This window comes from Balaenoptera borealis, assembly GCF_965194805.1.
Source record: "Balaenoptera borealis genome assembly, chromosome: 3".
NCBI lineage: Eukaryota > Metazoa > Chordata > Mammalia > Artiodactyla > Balaenopteridae > Balaenoptera > Balaenoptera borealis.
In genome coordinates this window covers 159,226,532-159,238,084 of record NC_138866.1, presented here as the reverse complement: position 1 = coordinate 159,238,084, position 11,553 = coordinate 159,226,532, and the positions used below count along the sequence as shown (strand labels likewise).

The window sequence follows — 11,553 nt, the reverse complement described above, 5'->3', positions numbered from 1 at the left end:
CAGCCAAACAAATAAATAAATGGAAAGTGGAAGAGTGAGATAGAAAAACAAAAGGGAGAGAGGAAGAGAGAACGCCAGGAAGAAAGGAGGGAGGAGGAAGGAGGGAGAGAGAAAGATACCTGCCTGCACTGTCGCCACCTTTCTGCCCAAACAATACCCACTAAGTAAGGTGTCTTTACACAGAAACGCACAAAACAAGGTTGTGTGTTAGCCAGCAGCTGTAGGAGCCTAATTCTGTCTCTCCCCCTCGCCCCCCGCCCCCCACCCAGGAGCGATGGTTTAGTGTCTGCTAATTCAGTGTTCGTGGCTATTTTAACGAACATCACTACTGTGAATAACAATAAGCAACCGTACTTTGTCTAATACTAAGTGAGAAATAAAGGAAATAAATGGAGAGAATGCAAAACACATAAAACAAATTAGCTTACAAAGTCCGAGAGAAGAGAAACTAGCATATCGTACTGCTTACTTAGATATGCATCTCCCAGCCCTCACAGGTTGCAACATTTTACAGGTGTGTTGTCTGGGCCCCATTCTCCTCCCTTCTAGCCTCTCTCTTCAGTTTGCGGGGGGGCGGCGGGTATTCTGACACCTCTATGGTCAAAGCCAAGAGAACTGAGATGCTCTCTGAAGTTTGCCTTCGGCACGCCCTCTGATCACTTATTCTATTTTTCTACGGGATGTGAGGTGATATAGTTCCGTGTACGCAGCTGCACAGGTTGATGAATTTTTACATGTGGATACACTTGTGAAATCAGCACTGGATCAAGGTTTAATGATCTCTGATCCTCCTATCATTTTAGATCTAAGCCACCTACCTCCTCTTACCTGGTGAGTGATATTAGGAATGACCTCACCTGTCGGAGAGGCCGCACCTACTACACCCACATCCAGGTGTGGCTTTTCTACTTAGGTTCAGTAACATGGCCATAAATTAATAAAATACATTTGATATCATTCCTATCACAGAACAAAACAAAATGCACACAGGTATCGGAAAAGGAGAGTTATTCCCTTCAACCACAATGAAAAATACTGGTATTATTTAATTAGCTGATTCTCTTAAAATGATTCCTTAAGGAATACAAGTTTTGAGCAGGGAGTATTCCCCCTTCGCACTGGGCAAACATTTATAGGTGGTTACTTTAACAAAATTTATTTAAATCTACACCTGAGTATTTTTGCCCCACAAATATTTTCATAATATCTTGAGAAGTCAAATGTGTGCAGTATGTTTGCTTCCCACAAGATACAGCAAGGTTTGTGAGATGACTTCCATTCATGCCCATCTTTTGTGGATTTACGGCTAGCTTAATTTTTGAGCAAAATCACCCATCAGAGTAGTTTCTGATCATCTGTGTGAGAAAAATCTTCAAAATAGTTATATATATATATATAGTGTGTGTGTGTATGTGTGTATATATATATATATATATATATATTTATATTTAAATATATATTTAAAATGTATATCTATTTATATTTAAACATATATTTAAAATATGTATTTGTTTTAAATATATATATTTTAAGATGCTTTATGATCTTGCATTGTGGGATTTGTGCTGTGCAGGGACCCAGAGCAGCCCCATTTTATCTCTGGATGAGCCAACTCCAAAGGAAGGTAACCTATTTCCTGCTCCCAGGGAAGGATTTTCCTGCCCTACCCAAAGCTCTCCAGTGCTGGAGTCATCCTAGCTACGAGGAAACAAATGGGAGGAGCACTCATGGCTGATCCTGGTGGAAGCTGAGCTTTGACTCACTTTGACTAACACAGGACAAGGACAAGCCCCTGCCTGTGGGCCCATTCCTAAGAGGAGGTTGGCGGGGTGGGAGGGTTGTCATGGTGATGGCCAGTCATCATGCTTAAGGAGAAAAGAGAAATCTGGCTTAAGATGAAATATGAGTCTTAAAAGGAGGGATCTGGGAGACAGCGGGAAAGGAAGGCAGGGGGAGCATCTGAAGGCCTAGAGGAGGGCCTATCACACGGTTATGGAAATTCAGCTTCTAAAGTAACTGCCCAGGGACCAGAACCATGGCCAGGTGCCAGGACCACCAAAGTGAGTCAGGAGATGGTCCCCTGAAGCTGGGTGAGAAGTCGGTTGGCGTGTCCCCAGCTTCTGTGTTAGGGTCCTTGACGGTTTTGTCCAGATTGGATTTGAATGTGTGTGTGTTTGCATTTTGTGGCTTTTCTGGAGAAGTGAAAGGAAGATGGCCTGCAAGAAATGAGTTCCCCCCACACCTGGGTGCTCATGGCCAGAGCTGCCGCGTTCTGCCTCTTTTCTTAGGTTGAAGATCGTGGGGCCTCCTCACCTTCCAAACCCTAAGAGATGAAGGGAAAACAATCATCCCAAAGAAGAATGGATTCTCATGGCACTGTTTTCCCTGCTCTCCTCTTCTCCTTGCTGGGGGATTATAAGTGAAAAGCAGGTGTGGGAAGAAGGAACCCGAGGGGTCTGGAGGCCCCATCGGCACAGCCACCGAGAGGCCCAGGGACCTGGGGATGAGCAGGTGATGTGTCCCCAGGGAGGGCTGGGGAGCATGAGGCTGCGGGAAGGAGGTTGGCTGCCCGAGGGGTCAGCCGCCACATAACAGCTGCTGTTGGATGCTGCTGTAACCAATAGCAACGGGATGTCCAAAACCAAGATGAGAAAGTACTGGGGCTCCTCCTGGAAGCCGAGAACCTGTGAATCTCACAGAAAGCTCCCTCAGCCTGGCGGGAAGACTCTCAGAGACAACGAACCATGGGCCACGGTGGGGATGGGTTCCCCCACAAGCTGTGTTGAGTTGCTTCTCTTCCCTTTCTGTGCAGCTGATTGTCTGCCAATACTGAGCTCCGTTTGCTCCCTGGAGGTGGTCTGAATCCCTGTAGGCCACCCATCCTCACCAGCACCTTGTCTCTGCCCCCAAGACACAGGGTCCTTGGCCAACAGCCCCCTCCATCCCCTCCCCTACTACATCAACAAGCCTCAGGTGAGGGCAGGAAGGGATAAAGGGGAGGTGAGGGAAGAGTCTGAGCCTCTGCCTCTTGCCTCCCCTGTGTCTCATCCCACCAGCCTCCCAGCATCTGCGGGGAACAGCTGACTCTACCCTGAGTCACACCTTCTCAGCCAGAGACAGCTCATTCCCTGGCTCCATCCGCACTGACTCCTCGAGCATCTTTAATCTTCACTGAGGAAATTCGGAATCCAGTCACCTGAGCCTCTGTCTCCTTCCGGAGCAGGACAGACGTGTGTTTGTGGCTGACGGGGTGGGTGGAGGTGTGGGAGCACACGTCGTCGTGGTCCGCAGCACACAGCTTTCCAAATGTTCCGGAAAATCAGGGCGACCACCGCCCCCCCCCCCCGCCGGACACCCCTGGGCCTCTGATGACTGGCTAGTGCTGCAAAAAGCCTCATTAGCAGGTCCTTAGAAAAAGAAAAAAGACTTAGGGCTCCTCTACACACAGACATCATTCTAGAAACTGTCCAGCCCCAACTAACCACCAAAGGCAAAGAAAGAAGGAAATTTATTATTTTGGCATCTACCACGGGCCAGGACCCTGTTCAGCACCTCTCTGTGTTGTTCTGATAAACACAGTTCTGTCAGGTAGACGAGACAGAAGCAGTCAGTGCAGGTGTTCTCCAAATCATTTGGTTTTCCACGTTTCCTGCCCCTCCTCCCCCTACTTCCAGATGGGGGACGTGGCTGAAGCGATGTACGCCTCTTCCAGGCTGGCCCCAGGCCCCCTCCTCTCTAGCTTCCTCTCTCCCCCAGTCAGCTGGTTAAGGCAGCAGGTCTGGTGGAGGACCATGTGCCGCAGGGCAGAGCAGAGCCACCTGGAGAACCGCATGATCACTCTGCTTTTCCTGAGAGAGAGAAGTGCATGCTTTATTGCATTTAGTTACCAAGGCTTGCGGTGGCTTGTTACAGCAGCTGGTATTTCCTTGGACGAATACAGCAGGAATTATACACGCTTTATGTATGGCACAAATGGCACAAAAAGAATACGTAGTAAAAACTCAGATCTCCCCAACTTCAAAGACTCTTCCCTTTGGGGAACTCTGGGCTACTGCCTTTGGTGTTCATTTCATTGAGATTTCAGTTGTGTTAAATGAAATGTCGATGTCCTCTCTTCCCAGGGGTCAGCCTTGGTCTGTGGGGTCATGAAGCCTCAGTGGCTGGGGCCATGAAGGTGGCGATGACAGGCCTTTCTGCTGCTGGGGGGCTGTCCCTTCAGGGCCTCCTCATTCCTTTACGGAGACATTCCAGGTGGGGAGGAAGTGTGAGGACACGGCTCTGGGGACAGAGGTACAGGGAGAGCAGAGGAATCTGGCTGCTGTCACTCGAGGGTTTCAAAGAAGAAAATGTCCAGATCCCTGAGAAACCATTTTGGGGCTGGCACGCTGCACTGGCACGGGCTCTATACCAGGACTCATCGGGGCCTGTGCTGAGCCCTGCTCTCTATGTCCAGGCAGCACAGTGTGACGTAAACACAGCCCTGGGCCTCCGAGTTCACTTTGGGGGACCAAGGAGGTGGCAGGCGCTGCCGCTGATGGGAGCAGATGAATAGTTAAAGAGCATACAAGATGCCTCTATGAGATGTTCCACCTTTTGTGACAGGGGTGGGGCCGTCAGACTGCTTTCCAGCCCTGAGAGCGGCTATGGTGAAGACGGGCCGGGTGTAGAGATAAGCCTGGGTGGAGGGTTAGGACCAGAGCACGGGGCGGTGGTCGCGATCGGGAGCAAGGAGGGGGCCGAGGAGGTGATGTGAACTTGGGAGGGGACTGTCAGGAGAGGCAGAGTCGGGAGGCTCGCTCTGCCACTCGGAGCTTTTGCCTCTGGGAAGCATCATTAAACTTCCTGCACCTCGGTTTCCTCATCTGTAAAATGGAAGTCTCTCCCCATAGAGTGTACTGAAGACTGAAGGATTAACTCACGCAAAATCTTCAAACAACGCCTCATGCTAAGCTCGCAGGCAATGCTAGGTATTGCTGTTGTAATTTGCATTACTATTATCACTGATGGGACGCTGACGGTGATAAGAAGCCAGAAGGGACATTGTCCACCGAGTAAAGTCCAGCATCCTGGGCACCTGTTCGAGCCCCATGTGCTCTGACTCACCTTTCCCATCATCTCCTAACAGAACTGGACGACCTGTCAACAGATGCTCAACCAGGAGGTTGCACAAAGAAGGGAGTGAACCCAACGCAGACTCTCCCAGACCCTCCCCAAATGGCTGTGCACCGTGACCCTCAGCCAGCCCTTCATCCGAGATTCATACGACATGCAGGGTCCACTTGGGTCCTTTCCCAGGCTGGTCACAGTGTTGGGATGCATGGGTCAAATGGATTCTAACTGCAGGTGTGGATGGATCTCCCCACTCTGCCCGCCCATCCTTCTGGGTCCTCCTCAGGGGCAGGAAAGGAAGCTGGTGGTCATCTCACTGTAAGGCCACTGAAGACATTCTGCAGCCCTGCTCTGGGGGCGGCCTGAGGACCGCCCCCTTTCCATCTCGAGTCGCTCACTGGGATGTGGTGTCCAGGGTGGGAGGGGAGGCCAGCAGAACAGAAGCAGACGGCCCCAAATCCCACCCTTTACAAGACAGCCATCCCGTCTGGCCAAGACTAGAATAAACCAAGCCTACGGAGGAGCGAGGGTCGTGGTTGGGATGTTTAGTGACCAGATCTCTGAAATCGTAGTCACGGCTAAACGTTTTCTCTGTGGACACCTTCCTCCCTCTCTGTGTCGCCCCGATCCCTCTACCACTGAGCCTCCATGAATTTAATGACGGTGCCACTTACTTGCTATGTCACCTGGTACCTCGGAGCATTATTTATGGGTGACAGTAATAACCCACCTTTATAGGGAACTGGTACGTGCCAGGCCCGTGGGTACCTCCACACTTAACCTTCCCAACAAAGCTCATCCCCATCTTACAGATGAGGAAACCGGACCTTCAATAACTTGTCCAGCGAGGCACAAACTCTAGTACATGGCAGGGCTGGACCTTGACCTCTCCCCAGCCTCGGACCAGTAAACTCAGCTCTTCACCTCCGGAAACTGTATCACTGGCTCTTTGAGAGCCATTGTTGGGTGGTCATGTTCCCGCTATTCTCAACAACCAGCCACGGATGGATTGCTTGACTCGCAAGACTGTTTTAAATAAAATAGAATGTGTTTCTCTTAAGGTGTCCAAATCCTTTAGAAGATCATTTCCAACTTGTTTCCAAAGAATCTCTGGATGGGATCAGTCCATTACTCCCAGCCTTGTAGTCAAGACCCCTCCCCTTGCACCCACGCCGACCTTTTCCCATCAGTGCAAGCTGTCTGGAGACAAAGCCACGAGCAAGGGGCAAAGACTCAAATCTATTTCAGGGAAGAATCTGAAGGCACTTGAGTAAAAGTTCTGCAAACAACACTACATTTAATTTTAGATGAGAACCCGACTGGCCCTTGCCCGTTAGTTTTGGTGATGTGTCATCGTTTAAAGTTTAAATATTCTTTGCATTTTCCTCCCAAGGCTGCAGTTACATTAGAGGCTGGCTCGAAGGACCAGATATTTATGGATGTGCATGTCTACTGATTAGGCCTGGCTGTCTGTGAGTTTTCCGAGCCACCGGGGAAGGTGTGCTTTGTACAGAGCGAGAGGGTATGTGTGAAATGTTCTTTGAATAATGAACGCGAGGTGCTCTGAGAAGACTTGACTTTATTTAGACATTCCGTTTCTTCGCAGTTTCCTCCCCGGAGGTCCCTTGGCTCTCTCTCCAGACAGTGTGTGTGTGGTAAGAAAAAGGCAGTGTGCGGGGGTGGGGGTGGGGGTCTGCAGGCGTGGTGGGTTGTGACTGCAAATCAGGGGAACACAGATTTTTCTTACGAGGGAAATTGCATCATTCATACTTGAAAATCCCACGTGGAACAACTTGGTTAAATATTTATATGGTCCAGGTTACCCAGAGGTATTGCGGATCTTGGGGAAGAGTTAAAAAAAAAAAAAAAAAAAAGGCCCACTTGATCAAAGATCAGAAGTTCACCCATGCCAATGGTCAGTGCAAAACTGCACCAAGGGTCTACACTCCAAAATATTTGCTGACATGGTACTCTCAATTTATTAAGCACTTTGCTGAGGCATCCTCTGTGGAGGGGAAGACCCATAAAAAAATTTCGTGCACTTACCAAAAAAAGTGCATCTATGTACTGAGTTATGGCTGTAGGACGAATCTCCCATATAAGGACGCTTGGGAGAGATTTCAGATTGTATCATCTTTGATTTATCTGGGCCCCAATACACTGAAGTATGTAACAATCTTGACTTGGAACTGCACTTCCTTCCTCCAAAGTCTCTCCCGCCTCCAAGACAGTGATTTCGGGCAGGATGCCCTTCTCACTTGTAAAGGGCGATAGAACCAGACAGCTGGCTGATTCTGTGATGCTGAAAACACCAGAGCTGTCCCCAGACACTGGGCTCCTTGTTAAACTCAATCCAGTAAATATCTTGGAAGCACTTTCTTTGTGCCAGACATTCCAGGGCATTTGGAAATCAAAGGTGAGATCAATACCACACACAACGAGTTTCAAGTCCCCTGGGAGGAGCCCAGGGGAAACCTTCCCTAACAGGTGGTGTTGTTGATGGATGGTTAGGATGGTGCCTCCTTCCTGTGTCCAGATGGAGACCGTCGCCTTGCCCCTCGTTTCTGCCCAGGACCCCTCTTCTGAAGTAGGCAGCTGGAGGGCACAGTGTCCTTCCCCACGCCAGGAGGGGGCCCGGGGCTCCTGTCAGCGTTGGGGCATGTGTGCCCAGAAGTGTAGGAGCGAGGTCCAGCCCTGTCCAGCCTTGGCCACTGCCCTCCCAGGTTCGGGCTGGAGCCTCCTGCCTCGGCGCCGGGCTCCTCGGGGTCGGGATGAGAGGAGGGATGCAGGGGGCAGTGGTGCTGTGGTCCAGAGTGGTCTCTTCATGCCAGGCACCGTTGCTGGCCTTCTCCAGGGGTGAGTCCCGAGCACAGCAGCTTTCCCCGACGTGGGGGACACCCTCGCTAGCTGGGCTCCTGTCTCCTCCCCTTAGCTCTGCTCCGGCTGTGCACCCCTGCACCCCAGGAGCTGCCTTCCTTCTGGGTTAGCCTGTCCCTTCTGCTGCGTCCGCTCAGCTTATGGGAAGGCTTGTGCCACCCTCCCACGCCACGATGCAGAAGTGCCATCCGAACGTGCTAGCTGGCTCCCCTTGTCCTGCGGGGAGACCCCCCCACCCCAGGCAGGCGCTGAGTTCAGTCTTCTTCCAGGCCCACGCCCCCCAGTGCTGTGGTGCAGCAGTGGCACCACGAGGGTCTCTGGGGTGTGACCCCTCAGCCAGAGAACTTAGTGAGTTCTCTGCGACCCTGCACTTAGCTTGTGATCAGAATGTGGGGCTGGGGAAGGAGAAACGCTCTGTCTACTCAGACTCTCCTCTCCAGGAGAAAAGACGCCTGGAAAGAGCACGTGATGAAGTGTCTGATGGACGGTGCGGGCAGTGAGAAGTGTCTGATGGACGGTGCGGGCAGTGAGTTAAGCTCCGGAGGGTCTCGGGGAGGGAGAGGTCAGCTGGGATTTCCTCCTGGAATGCCAGGTGGAATTTGTTGCTGGATTGTAACAGGGCAGTCGCTACTTTCAAAAGGAGCTGCCTTTGATGTATTGTTTGCTCCCAGCTCTAAGATCAGATGTACCCACGACTTCCCCTGGTGCTCAAACAGGACATGCATGGAGATGAAACACTTGGCCTGGCTGAGCTCAGGGAAGGTCTGGTTATTAGGGGAGAAAATGTCCAGCCTGAAAGATGCCGGGTGACTCATAATGCAGAGAAGTTTCTTTGATGTGAGATGGGCATTTTTTATCTCGTGAGGTGTCAGCGTACTGCGTGGGGAGCTCCTATACGTGTGGGGCCCAGCAGATGCCCCACGGGGTGTGCACAACCTGGGAAGAGTGTCTGGGCTCCCTGTGAGGGAGGACTTCCTGATTATCAGGACCTTCTTCCAACGCAAGCTGGAGAGCTCCTCATCACCAGAAGTGTTCAAGTAGAGTCTGCACAAGACAACGTGTGGTGCTGGACTCGATGCTTCTTGCCAGTCCTGATAAATTCAAAGCTCCTGGAAGCATAGGTCTGTAGAGACCTCAGACCCCTGGTGGTTTGGAAGCTCTGATGATTATTCAGCCCCGATTGCCTGGTCTTCATGAGCTGGACCATCATTTCTTCATCAGGGGATGACTGATGCTTTTATGGTTTGGTTTTCTCCCTGCGGGGTCAGATAAAGGTTAACCCTTTATCTCAGGAAGGCAGCAGGAGCAAGTGACAGGCTCAGAGTTGCACTTGTTTAGGGAGTGAGGGTTGGAATTCATACAACCCTATGTTTTATGAGCCTCCAGGAAAGGCTGTCATGGCAGCACCTGTAAGACAGGCTGGGCCCTGGGACCCTTTGCTGCAGTGCTGCAATGCTTGCATCTGGACACACCTCTCCTCGTCTCCTCGAGCAACAAAACACAAAGAAACTATAAGGGACTAAAAATAACTGCGTAACTGCGTGCCTGCCTGCTCGCGAATTGGGGCAAATTCTGGACAAGATACAAAGAGACCAAAAAAACCCAACTGCCACCCCCAAGAGCCAGGGAGCAAAACAGGGTGTCGGGAGCAAAAGCAGGGTCCTGTGTGTGCCCCCTGCACCCAGCACCACCAAAGGGGTGGGCAGAACACCTAAGCCACCCCTCCAGCCAGACCCGTGGACACACCCCTACCCTCACCCCACATAAGGAACCAGCTCGCGCCCCACCTTGGGAAGCAAGCAAGGGAACTTGTTTGTTCTCTCTCCTCCCGCTGCAGCAGGGGCCCCAATAAAGCCTTGCCTGAATCTCTTGTCTGGCCTCTGATCCATTTCTATTGATTAAGGGGACCAAGAACCCTGGTCCGCAGCACTGGCACAGGCCAGAGCCCCAGGAGGGTGGAGGTACCCAGCTCTCCTGGCACGAATCGCCAGACCTGCCAAGATGCTCGTCACTTAAGTACTGCTTTATCCCAGGCCTTGGATTTGGAGGGAGAGGAGAGGGGGAGTTTTCACCTCTCTTGCAATGTATTTCTATGGTATAGCAGTTGCTTATAACATTTTTTAAAATGCAAAAAATATATTTTAACATTTCTCACTTGGAGCAAAGTGATTCCCACTACTATGCAGCTCCCTTAGGGGCTGGACTGGGTCATTAACCTAATAACACCCCCTGAACCCTGAAGCATGGCTAGTTCATCAGTTCACTACAATGGAATGATCTGGAAAGAAGGAATGCATAACTAGTCAAGCGAGTGTTGGTTTTATGGGTGACCAGTAGCGGGATGGCGGGGAGGGGGATGTTTTAGATCCAGAGTCTCTGATCATAACATTCCTGGGCTGCAGGGCACTTAGGAATCTCCTAGTCCAGCATTTTCTAACTGTGCTTCCCAGAGACCTAGGGGTCAGTGGGGGGGTCTTCTCCCACCCCCTCTTCAACCGGAGCACCTCTGCTTTGCTCTGCTTTACAGACCTGGTTCAAGAGAGGAAAAAGTTCACGGGCATCGCTCCTTCCATGCAGCTAGGCCTGGCAGGTCTTCATGGGGATGGGGCAGTGAGACGCTCAGCCTTTTCTAAGAAAAGCCAGGGGTCCCAGGTGTAAAGGGTGGCTCAGGGTTTGTGGGGACATGGCAGTGGGAGGCTCTGGAGAGCTGAGCACTTCCAGTCAGGGTCTTGCGGGGGCAGAAAGAGGACAAACTCTTTCCCATTCAGGGACCAACTGCTCGGCACTGGGATTCTGGACCTGCCATCAGCGGTCTGCTTTTGGCTGGCCTCAGGGTCCTGCACTTCCTGACCTGGTGCGGAAACGTGATGTGTGTGGACATTTCTCTGGGAGGCAGGGGCTGTCAGGTGAGAGGAAGCGGGCGGTGACTGTGATAATTACACTCCCAAAGGGGTTCAGAAGCCCTGCTGATGTTGGCTACATGGAGACCTTGAACCTCATCTCCTAGCTCCTTTCTCCAAGTAACTTCTTGAGCTGCCCTCGCGCTTCCTTCAGGGGGAGAACAAAATGCCCTCAAGCCTCGGAATTTGGAATCGTTATTGTGCCCTAGATTGCTTGTGTGTGTGTGTGTGTGTGTGTGTGTGTGTGTGTCTGTGTGTGTGTGTCTCTGTGTGTGTGTGTGTCTGTGTGTGTGTGTGTGTGTGTCTGTGTGTGTGTCTCTGTGTGTGTGTCTGTGTGTGTGTGTGTGTGTGTGTCTCTGTGTGTGTGTGTGTCTGTGTGTGTGTGTGTGTGTGTGTGAATGAGCTGGCATCTGTAAGCTGGTTGTGACTCAGGGCTGGAGCATCCGTGCTTCCTCCCTCGCCCTTCTTTCTGTTTGGACTCAGACTCCTCTGCTCTGAAGACACGTCTTTTCTGTTGCCCCCAGAGCTCTGTCTGTCCCCTGATCTGTGCTGTTCCTCAGGGCACAGGTCCAATGGCGTGCCAGCAACTGGGGCCAACGGCGGTAGCGGAAACCGAGACCAGTCTGGAAAAATATTTGTTTAATTAGCAGAAATGATCTGTGTGAGC

General features: G+C 51.3%; 1 protein-coding gene across 2 annotated transcripts in view; it reads right to left on the bottom strand.

Annotated features, from left to right (window-relative positions):
* Window positions 1-6,671: 6,671 nt before the first annotated feature.
* The window catches only part of LOC309626468 (uncharacterized protein), a 38,297-nt gene continuing 33,415 nt past the window's right edge, over window positions 6,672-11,553 (bottom strand). For both annotated transcript variants that reach the window (XR_014243208.1, XR_014243209.1), the window contains exon 3: window positions 6,672-9,242. The gene's annotated coding sequence lies outside the window, so the exon portion shown is untranslated. The remainder of the gene's footprint in view (window positions 9,243-11,553) is intronic.